The sequence below is a fragment of the Artemia sp. Qi Xiang Cuo genome, chromosome 6 (genome assembly GCF_049724085.1).
Source record: "Artemia sp. Qi Xiang Cuo chromosome 6, ASM4972408v1, whole genome shotgun sequence".
NCBI classification, from domain to species: domain Eukaryota; kingdom Metazoa; phylum Arthropoda; class Branchiopoda; order Anostraca; family Artemiidae; genus Artemia; species Artemia sp. Qi Xiang Cuo.
In genome coordinates, this window is record NC_142799.1 from 14037475 (window position 1) to 14049592 (window position 12118).

The following is a 12118-nucleotide window of genomic DNA, read 5'->3' on the forward strand; positions in this document are numbered from 1 at the left end:
TTTGAATAATTAATAGAATGTAACTGTGACAAGGTAAACCATGACAAAACACTACTTAAACATTCCAACTCTTGCATTTCAACGGAATAAATACAAATTGAACTTTGAAAACTCAAGAGAATTTAAGTGTGACAAGGTAAACCATAACAAAACACTACTGAAATATTCCAACTCTTGCATTTCAACGAAAAAAAAAAAAAATTAAATTTTAAAAATCAAGAGAAAGTAACTTTGACTAGGTAAGCCACAACAAAAAACGACTGAAATATTCCAACTCTTGCATTTCAATGAAAGAAATACAAAATGAACTTTGAAAAATCAAGAGAATGTAACTGTGAAATTGTAAACCACGACAAAACACTACTGAAATAATCCAACTCTTGCATTTCAATGAAAGAAATACAAAATGAGCTTTGAAAAATCAAGACAATCTAACAGTGACACTGTAAACCACGACAAAACACTACTGAAATAATCCAACTCTCTCATTTGAATGAAAGAAATTCAAAATAAATTTTAAAAAATCAAGAGAATGTAACTTTCACAAGGTAAACTATAACAAAACACTACTGAAATAATCCAACTCTTTCATTTCAACGAAAGAAATTCAAAATGAACTTTGAAAAATTAAGAGAATGTAATTGTGACAATGTAAAGCACAACAAAACACTACTGAAATTTTCCAACTCTTGCATTTCAATCAAAGAAATTCAAATGAACTTTGAAAAATCAAGAGAATGTAACTATGACAAGGTAAACCATAACAAAACACTACTGAAATAATCCAACTCTTTCATTTCAGTGAACGAAATTCAAAATAAATTTTGACAAATCAAGACAATGTAACTGTGACAAGGTAAACCATTACAAAACACTACTGAAATATTCCAACTCTTGCATTTCAATGAAAGAAATTCAAAATGAGCTTTGAAAAATCAAGAGAATGCAACTGTGACAATGTAAACCACATAAAAACACTACTGAAATATTCCAACTCTTGCATTTCAACGAAAGAAATACGAAATGAACTTTGAAAAATCAATAGAATTTAACTGTGACATGGTAAACCACGACAAAACACTACTGAAATAATCCAACTCTTGCATTTCAATGAAAGAAATTCAAAATGAGCTTTGAAAAATCAAGACAATCTAACAGTGACACTGTAAACCACGACAAAACACTACTGAAATATTCCAACTCTCGCATTTCAATGAAAGAAATTCAAAATAAACTTTGAAAAATCAAGAGAATGTAACTTTCACAAGGTAAACTACAACAAAACACTACTGAAATATTTCAACTCTTGCATTTCAACGAAAAAAATTCAAAATGAACTTTGAAAAATCAAGAGAATGTATTTGTGACAATGTAAAACACAACAAAACACTACTGAAATTTTCCAACTCTTGCATTTCAATCAAAGAAATTCAAATGAACTTTGAAAAATCAAGAGAATGTAACTCTGACATGGTAAACCACGACAAAACACTACTGAAATAATCCAACTCTTGCATTTCAATGAAAGAAATTCAAAATGAGCTTTGAAAAATCAAGAGAATCTAACAGTGACACTGTAAACCACAACTAAACACTACTGAAATATTCCAACTCTCGCATTTCAATGAAAGAAATTCAAAATGAACTTTGAAAAATTAAGAGAATGTAACTTTGACAAGGTAAACAACAACAAAACACTACTGAAATATTCCAACTCTTGCATTTCCACGAAAGAAATTCAAAATGAACTTTGAAAAATTATGAGAATGTATTTGTGACAAGGTAAAACATAACAAAACACTACTGAAATATTCCAACTCTTGCATTTCAATCAAAGAAATTCAAATGAACTTTAAAAAATCAAAAGAATGTAACTATGACAAGGTAAACCATAACAAAAAACTACTGAAATATTCCAACTCTTGCATTTCAATGAAAGAAATTCAAATGAACTTTGAAAAATCAAGAGAATGTAACTGTGACAAGGTAAACCACGACAAAACACTACTGAAATATTCCAACTCTTGCATTTCAATGAAAGAAATTCGAAAAGAACTTTAAAAAATCAAGAGAATGTAACTGTGACAAGGTAAAACACAACAAAACACTACTGAAATATTCCAACTCTTGCATTTTAACGAAAGAAATTCAAAATGAACTTTGAAAAATCAAGAAAATGTAAGTGTAACAAGGTAAACCACGACGAAACACTGTGACGAGGTAAACCACAACAAAACACTAATAAAATATTCCAACTCTTGTATTTCCAAGAAAAAAATTCAAAATGAACTTTGAAACATTAATAGAATGTAACTGTGACAAGGTAAATCATGACAAAACACTACTGAAACATTCCAACTCTTGCATTTCTACGGAAGAAATCCAAATTGAACTTTGAAAACTTAAGAGATTGTAAGTGTGACAAGGTAAACCATGACAAAACACTACTGAAATATTCCAACTCTTGCATTTAAACGAAAAAAAAAACCAAAATGAACATTGAAAAATCAAGATAATGTAACTTTGACTAGGTAAACAACATCCAAACACTAGTGAAATATTCCAATTCTTGCATTTCAACAAAGAAAATAGAAAATGAACTTTGAAAAATTAATACAATGTAACTGTGAAATTGTAAACCGCGACAAAACACTACTGAAATATTCCAACTCTTGCATTTCAATGAAAGAAATTCAAAATGAGCTTTGAAAAATCAAGAGAATCTAACAGTGACACTGTAAACCACGACAAAACATTACTGAAATATTCCAACTCTCGCATTTGAATGAAAGAAATTCAAAATAAACTTTAAAAAATTAAGAGAATGTAACTTTCACAAGGTAAACTATAACAAAACACTACTGAAATATTCCAACTCTTTCATTTCAACGAAAGAAATTCAAAATGAACTTTGAAAAATTAAGAGAATGTATTTTTGACAATGTAAAACACAACAAAACACTACTGAAATATTCCAACTCTTGCATTTCAATCAAAGAAATTCAAATGAACTTTGAAAAATCAAGAGAATGTAACTATGACAAGGTAAACCATAACAAAACACTACTGAAATAATCCAACTCTTGCATTTCAGTGAAAGAAACTCAAAATAAATTTTGACAAATCAAGAAAATGTAACTGTGACAAGGTAAACCATGACAAAACACTACTGAAATATTCCAACTCTTGCATTTCAATGAAAGAAATTCAAAATGAGCTTTGAAAAATCAAGAGAATGCAACTGTGACAATGTAAACCACATAAAAACACTTCTGAAATATTCTAACTCTTGCATTTCAACAAAGTAAATTCGAAATGAACTTTAAAAAATCAAGAGAATGTAACTGTGACATGGTAAACCACGACAAAACACTACTGAAATATTCCAACTTTAGCATTTCAATGAAAGAAATTCAAAATGAACTTTGAAAAATTAAGACAATCTAACTGTGACACTGTAAACCACGACAAAACACTACTGAAATATTCCAACTCTCGCATTTCAATGAAAGAAATTCAAAATAAACTTTGAAAAATTAAGAGAATGTAACTTTGACAAGGTAAACTACAACAAAACACTACTGAAATATTCCAACTCTTGCATTTCAACGAAAGAAATTCAAAATGAACTTTGAAAAATAAAGAGAATGTATTTATGACAATGTAAAACAAAACAAAAAACTACTGAAATATTCCAACTCTTGCATTTCAATCAAAGAAATTCAAATGAACTTTGAAAAATCAAGAGAATGTAACTATGACATGGTAAACCATAACAAAACACTACTGAAATAATCCAACTCTTGCATTTCAGTGAAAGAAATTCAAAATAAATTTTGACAAATGAAGAAAATGTAACTGTGACAAGGTAAACCATGACAAAACACTACTGAAATATTCCAACTCTTGCATTTCAATGAAATAAATTCGAAATGAACTTTGAAAAATCAAGAGAATGTACCTGTGACAAGGTAGATCACAACAAAACACTACTGAAATATTCCAACTCTTGCATTTCAATGAAAGAAATCCAAAATGGACTTTGAAAAATCAAGAAAATTCAACTGTGACAAGGTAAACCACGACAAAACACTACTGAAATATTCCAACTCTTGCATTTGAATGAATGAAATTCAAAATGAACTTTGAAAAATTAAGAGAATGTAACTCTGACAAGGTAAACTATAACAAGACACTACAGAAATATTCCAACTCTTGCATTTCAACGAAAGAAATTCAAAATGAACTTTGAAAAATTAAGAGAATGTAACTGTGACAAGGTAAACCACGACAATACACTACTGAAATATTCCAACTCTTGCATTTCAACGAAAGAAATTCAAAATGAACTTTGAAAAATCAAGAGAATGTAACTGTGACAAGGTAAACCATGACAAAACACTACTGAAATATTCCAACATTTGCATTTCTACGAAAGAAATCCAAATTAAACTTTGAAAAATTACGAGAATGTAACTGTGACAAGGTAAACCAAGAAAAAACACTACTGAAATATACCAACTCTTGCATTTCAAATAAAAAAAAAAAAAATGAAATTTGAAAAATCAAGAGAATTTAACAGTGAAAAGGTATACCAAAACAAAAAACGACTGAAATAGGATAACTCTTACATTTAAATGATAGAAATCCAAAATGAACTTTGAAAAATCAAGAGAATGTAACTGTGACATCGTAAACCACGACAAAACACTACTGAAATAATCCAACTCTTGCATTTCAATGAAAGAAATTCAAAATGAGCTTTGAAAAATCAAGAGAATCTAACAGTGACACTGTAAACCACAACTAAACACTACTGAAATATTCCAACTCTCGCATTTCAATGGAAGAAATTCAAAATGAACTTTGAAAAATTAAGAGAATGTAACTTTGACAAGGTAAACTACAACAAAACACTACTGAAATATTCCAACTCTTGCATTTCAACGAAAGAAATTCAAAATGAACTTTGAAAAATCAAGAGAATGTATTTGTGACAATGTAAAACACAACAAAACACTACTGAAAAATTAAGAGAATGTAACTCTGAGAAGGTAAACTATAACTAAACACTACTGAAATATTTCAACTCTTGCATTTCAACGAAAGAAATTCAAAATAAACTTTCAAAAATTAAGAGAATGTAACTGTGACAAGGTAAACCACGACAAGACACTACTGAAATATTCCAACTCTTGCATTTCAACGAAAGAAATTCAAAATGAACTTTGAAAAATCAAGAGAATGTAAGTGTGACAATGTGAAGCACAACAAAACACTACTGAAATATTCCAACTCTTGCATTTCAACGAAAGAAATTCAAAATGAACTTTGAAAAATTAAGAAAATGCAACTGTGACAATGTAAAGCACAACAAAACACTACTAAAGTATTCCAACTCTTGCATTTCAACGAAAGAAATTCAAAATGAACTTTGAAAAATTAAGAGAATGTAACTGTGACAAGGTAAACCATGACAAAACACTACTGAAATATTTCAACTCTTTCATTTTAAAGAAAGAAATTAAAAGTGAACTTTGATAAATCACGAGAATGTAACTGTGACAAGGTAAACCACAACAAAACACTACTGAAATAATCCAACTCTTGTATTTCAATGAAAGAAATTCAAAATAAACCTTTAAAAATCGAGAGAATGTAACTGTGACAAGGTAAACCACTACAAAACACTACTGAAATATTCCAACTCTTGCATTTCAATGACAGAAAGCAAAAATGAACTTTTAAAAATCAAGAGAATGTAACTATAAAATGGTAAACCACGACAAAACACTACTGAAATAATCCAACTCTTGCATTTCAATGAAAGAAATTCAAAATTAACTTTGAACAATCGAGAGAATGTAACTGTGACAAGGTAAACCACAACAAACCACTACTGACCTAACCTAACCTGATCAAGAGAATGTAACTGTGAAATGGTAAACCACGACAAACCACTACTGAAATATTCCAACTGTCCTAGTCGATTACGTCATTCTATGCCCATATATGGACTCCCGTCATGACCTCCTGATAGGGTTCTACCGATTATGTAATCAATTTCTCAGAAATCCAATTGTCCTAATCGGTTACGTCATTCTATGTCCATATATGGATTCCCGTCACGACCTCCTGATAGGGTTCTACCGATTATGTAATCAATTTCTCAGAATTCCATTTGTCCTAGTCGATTACGTCATTCTATGTCCATATATGAAGCCCCGTCATGAGTCCTAGATCAATAAAATTCTCAATCGATTACGCAATCAAGTTCTCGGAAATCCACTTCCCCTTCGATTACGCAATCAATTTCTCAGAAATTCATTTCAAAGGGAGGCTATGCCCATATATGGTGCCCCCCCGTCACGAGCTCATGAGGTTAGGCTAGGTTACGCAATCAATTTCTCGGAAACGTGTTCTCCCTAGGGATTCCATGCCCATATATGGGGCCCCGTCGGACTGACAGCACAGGTGTTCTCCCTAGGGACTCTATGCCTTTTGTGTCTCAAATCATCTTCTAAAAGGCCTCAAACTGTTTCGTCCAAATAATTCCCTAAAATGCCTAAAACGGTTTGGCCCAAATAATCCCTAAAATACCTAAAACAGTTTCGCCCAAATAATCTCTAAACGTAATTTCAGCGTGTTCCCTTTGTTTTGACATCCCTGCGCTGTCACATTTGAAATTTCTAGGAAATCCTTTCCCGCGTTAATCTCTTCATCTCTAAGATCAAAACAGTCGCCCGGAGTCAATTCTCCTGAATGAACACCAACAAATCAATCAACCTTGACATCATCTGTCAGACATTAATGAACTTCGCCCGGAAACAATCAACCTTGACATCATCTGTCAGACATTAATGAACTTCACCCGGAAACAATCAACCTTGACATCATCTCTCAGACGTTAATAAACTTCGCCCGGAGACATTTCTCGGAAACCTGTTCTCCCTGGGGATTCCATGCCCATATATGGTGTGGGATCGGGACTGACAGCACAGGTGTTCTCCCTAGGGACTCTATGCCCATATATGGTGCTATTCGTACCACGTGGTTCGTACGGGAGTACTAGGGTCCTTTCTACTTTCAACTACGTTGAAAATAATGTTCATCTCAAAATATTTATTGGATGTGTTTGGGGAAATGGTGGGCATGGAAGGGGTGTTAGTTGCCATTCAATCGCTTTCGACTATTAAAAAGGCATAAGCCCTTTCAATTTCCAATCGAATGAGCGCTATTCGAAGTTTTTATGACAACAAATGTCGATCTGGAAATTTCTATCAGATGCATTTCGGGAAAATACAAGATGGGGAGAGGGTATTCACTCCGAATCTAAAAAAAAGTACTAAAACTTCTGATTAGCAATCCAATTTTTTTGAGTTTTTATGAAGTGGTCTTGCCTTTCAATGATACTAGGCCTGGGAACAGTGTAGTGTTTTTGGATTTTATGAAGATATTTATGTTTATGTTTCTTTTTTTGTTTAGGTTTGAAGTGTTGAACCGATGATATAAGTTAACAGAACCTTTTCCTTCTCATATCCGTCACAAAATGATTTTTGATAATGGTTAATTAGAATAGAATAGGTTGAAGGGGCTGGAGAATGATTGACTCAGGCAGTGGCGCTATTTGGAAGTGGGGAGGGGGACAGTAGGGTTGTGCCCCCCCCCCCTGATTTTTTTAGGGGCCCAATTTTCAACTCTGAAGCTCTTAGTTTATTCTTCCTTTTCCAAATTTTTTGTTGCTTTCGATTTATTCCTGAAAAACCAAAAACCAGTTTGTTAGAAAACGGTAAATTGAAGAAAAGATTTGCTGCAAAGTCACCCATTTGAAGAATATCTCCTTTGGCATGGTTTTGTCAGATTCAGCCTGTCACATTATACTGTCTCCAATTATTTATGTACCCGGTCAGCCTGTAGAGTCATTTGCAACATCCCGGAAAAGGGGGTATCCAGACTAGGGTCTTGGAGTGTCGTTTCACATTTTGTATATAGTACACTGTATACTGAAAAGTCTTCTTTTGAGAGACATAGGGGAGACAATATCTGGGTCAACCAGAAACGGAGGGAACGGCTTACAGCATAAACAGCACAAATATATCCTTGAACCCATATGATAACCCTGTCAACCAGGTCTGACTGACTATCCTGTCACTACCATCAGGAATCGCACACGAAAATTTAACAGCTCCTATTTCTTGGCATATCCATGGCTCGAATATTCAAAAGAACAGGACTCAGTATTCTGCTTCTGTTGCCGACACTTCAGTGGATCATCGCTAAGATAGTAGTAGTAGGGCCCAAGAGGTTTTCTTAGAGTTGAAAATGTTTGAACGAATAGGAACACAAGTCTGAAAAGCAGGATTAGAAGTTATGGCGATGACAGTGGTCGGCAAAAGATATGGCGCAAGAGCATTCGTCGACGAAGGATTGAGAAAGTGGAAAGACAGAGCTGGTAAGGCAGCACAAAAGCAGTGACCGACACAAAGCATGTACCATTTCCTGGACCAAATTTAAAGCTATTCAGACGGAGATGGCCGAATCTGTTGTCTCATGCCTCTCCAAAGAATGGGAAAAGGAAATACTAGAGAACAGACGGCAAGGTCTTGCGTTTCGTGGTTATCATGAAGGAGAGTCCCGTGCCAATCGTGGGGATTTCATTGAGACGGTAGGTCTTTTATTGGAAATAAACCCGGACCTGATGGACAAGTCGTGCAAGGCCTATGACTATTACTTATCACACGTGCACCAACACGAATTAGTTGAGGTCATAGGAAATAAAATTAAAAGTTCTATCGCAAAAGAGGTCGGGGAGGCAAAATATTTTGTCATTCTTGCTGACGAAACAAAAGGCCTCAAAAAAGGAATAACTTGTGATCTTAGTGCGCTATGTTCAGGATATGAAAATCAAAGAAAGAGCCATAGGTTGCTACCACATGCGCAAGGTTGATGCTGAGAGTTTGGCCGACTTTATTTACAACGAAATAAAGGGTATCGGCCTTGACTGGTCAAAATGTGTTGGGCAGTGTTATGACGGGGTGAGTGTAATTAGCGGATGTTTTTCAGGAGTAGCGGCCTTTCTCCGGGAAAAATCACTGCAAGTGGTCTACACTCACTTTCAGTCACATAGACTTAACCTTGTCATTGACGATTGTATGCAGAAAAAACGAAGGATTTCGTCAGTATTTTCAGTTTTGCAAACAGCTATGATTTTGTTTCTAACAGCAACACTACCAGTTGATTGTCGAGGCCCAGAAAACTGCCAACGTGGCCTTGCTAACGCTTGTAAGGACAGTTGTGACACTTTGGTCTTACTAGTATAGATCAGTGTCTAAAACTCTGGTAAAATAGGACTGCATACTCGCAGTTCTGTCAGTTGTTCAAGAATCTTTTGGCAGGGAGGAAGTGACAGAAGCTACAGGTCTTAAGAATAAACTAGAGTCGTTTCCCTTCATATTCAGTTTGCATGTCATTCACGAAGTTCTTGCAGTGATCAACCCTTAGTCTCACCAGTTCTACGAGGTTTTGGACAGAGTGGTAAATGAGTTTGAAGAGGTTTTTTCTGTTCAGATGCCAGTACTGGAAGCCACACGATGCATTAACCCCAAATCAAAAGAATCCATGGAATTGAGTTCTCGAGATCACAACATACTTTTGATATGTTATAGAGCTAAAGAGTCAAGCTCTGATAGCTCGTGCATATGTGTCGCAGCTTCCACAAAAACTGGCTAACGCTTTAAATTTTTTTCAAAAGCCTAGTAGGATTGAAAAAAGCTTAATCTGAGGTTCTTGAGGTCGTGAGGGTAGTCCTCACACTCCTGCGCACAACATACTCAAATAATCGATTTTTCTCTGTGTTGACATTTGTGAAGGATTACTTTCGGACAACAATGGACAACGAGCCACTTTCGCATTTGCTCCTTATGTTCTCTGAAAAGGCTGCAGTGAAAGAGCTTGATTTGGTAAAGCTTATGAACAACTTTGCAAAAATGAAGCCAAGGAGATATTCATTGGTTAAGTAAGTGCCCGTTATTGTCAGTTTTCATTATGTGTGGTATATTTTCAATCTTGTAACGATTTTTCGGTCCCTAACCAGGTTGCAAAAAGCAAAATCTAAATAAGTAAGATGCTTTAATGTTTATTCGAAGACTAATTTGAAGAGTACAGTATTTGAATAATGATTACGACCCGAGTGATGTTTTGGTTTTTATTTAAATTGCCAAGGTATTAGTACTTCATTTCAGTACCTGGAATAAGTTCTTCAGACTCAAGGTTTACAGATTTTGGCCCTGACCGAGACATGGTCGAAGTCTCATATGTCATTTCTATTAGATATTCCTAATTACCAACTGGTTAAAAAAAAAGGGAATTGCACCAACATGGAGGTTTAGCGGCATATATCAAGAGTGATCCTAATGTCTTGCCGGTGCCTTCCCTTACTAAACATAAGGAAATGGTTTTTGAGTCGATGGTTGTGCAAGTATCTAAGTTTAATTTTAAACGTGTTCTTGCTATTGTAAGGAGGCCTTATTTTGTGTAAATTTCGTAACTTAATTTTATTAAAGCTTGGAATTCCCTTTCGCTTCATAGGTCAGAAATATAGCGACAATTTCAAATTAGCTTGAATTTGAAAATAACTTCTCTTTGCATAACTAGTCATAAATCTTGTAGTGACACTCTTTGATATGTTAAGACCTAATTTACACCAGTTTTGTAAGTCCTTGAAAGACTGGAAAAGAAACTACTTTTAACAAAAGGTGGTTGATTGGCTAGGAGGGAGGGAAGTTCGCAAAATGTAGTAAGTAGCAAAAAGAGTATCTCATATGGAGGAGAGACACATCTTGTTATTTTCGCCTCGGAAACACGGTAGCCCTTTTTTTGATCAAAAAAACAGTAAGTGTTTTACTTTGTAATTAAGATAAGATAACACCGTCTGTCTGAATTTCCCATTGTTACTGAAAGTTTGAAGATAAGGTTAAAATAAAAATAAAACCTCCAAAGATTTCTGTCATTTAGAAATATCTTTAATACCGTAAAGAAAAGAAATTAATGACAACTAGCGATTAAATCTGAGTTAATGATTTTGTGATTATAGCTTCGGGAGTATATCCAACGAGACAAGGTTTGAACCAGTTGGATAAAACAGAATTTTAAGGGTAGAATTAGCCAAATTAAATATCTTCCCAGGAATTTAAGCTTTGAATAACTGAGGGTTTAAAGAGGAAAGGAAACCTTAACCAAGAAGAGAAGGCTAGGAGAGCCATTTGTGCTTCCCCTTGTCAGCCTAGAGTCTCTTGAGGCTTAGCTTGACTTTATAAAGACCTTTGATCCAAAAATTGGAATTATCGGACAATAACATTAATTAACCCCCCCCTTTGTGCAATCCCCAGACGTTTATACGAAGAGGAACACTGTTCCCTTTTTTATCATTCTTTCATTTCGTTAACCCTGTACTGTATGTTTATACAAAGGTGACCTTAATGTTTATACAGGTAGGTTAAGGGGAAAGGGGAACAATATTATCAGCGTAAGAATTTCCAAACCTTTATGTCCAGATATTTTCAAATAAGCCAAATTAAATTTCTTCCCAGAAATTTAAGCTTTGAATAACTGAGGGTTTAAAGAGGAAAGGAAACCTTAACCCAGAAGATAAAGCGTGGATAGTCTTTTGGGGGTCCCCGTTTCATCCGATATTATACTTCAACTTTGGTTGAATTTTTCGGGACAATAGGTAACCCCACAGGAATTTTTTTCCCCTAAACTTCATTACCCCCCCCCCCCCCTTTGAGCAATCTCCAGAAGTTTATACGAAGAGGAACACAGTTCCTTTTTTAATCATTCTTTCATTTTGTTAACCCTGTACTGCATGTTTATACAAAGGTGACTTTAATGTTTATACAGGTAGGTTAAGGACAAAAGGGAACAATATTATCAGCGTAAGAATTTCCAAACCTTTATCTCCAGATATTTTCAATTAAGCTTTCCTTGCTAAAGTTAAAGCTTAATAAAGGTCCAAACAATACACAGCCCTTTTAGGAAATAATAAGAGAATACCTTGGTTTGGGTTAATAAAATTTGAATTGAAAGCTAGTACGGTTATTCTTATCTTACCTCAGCAATA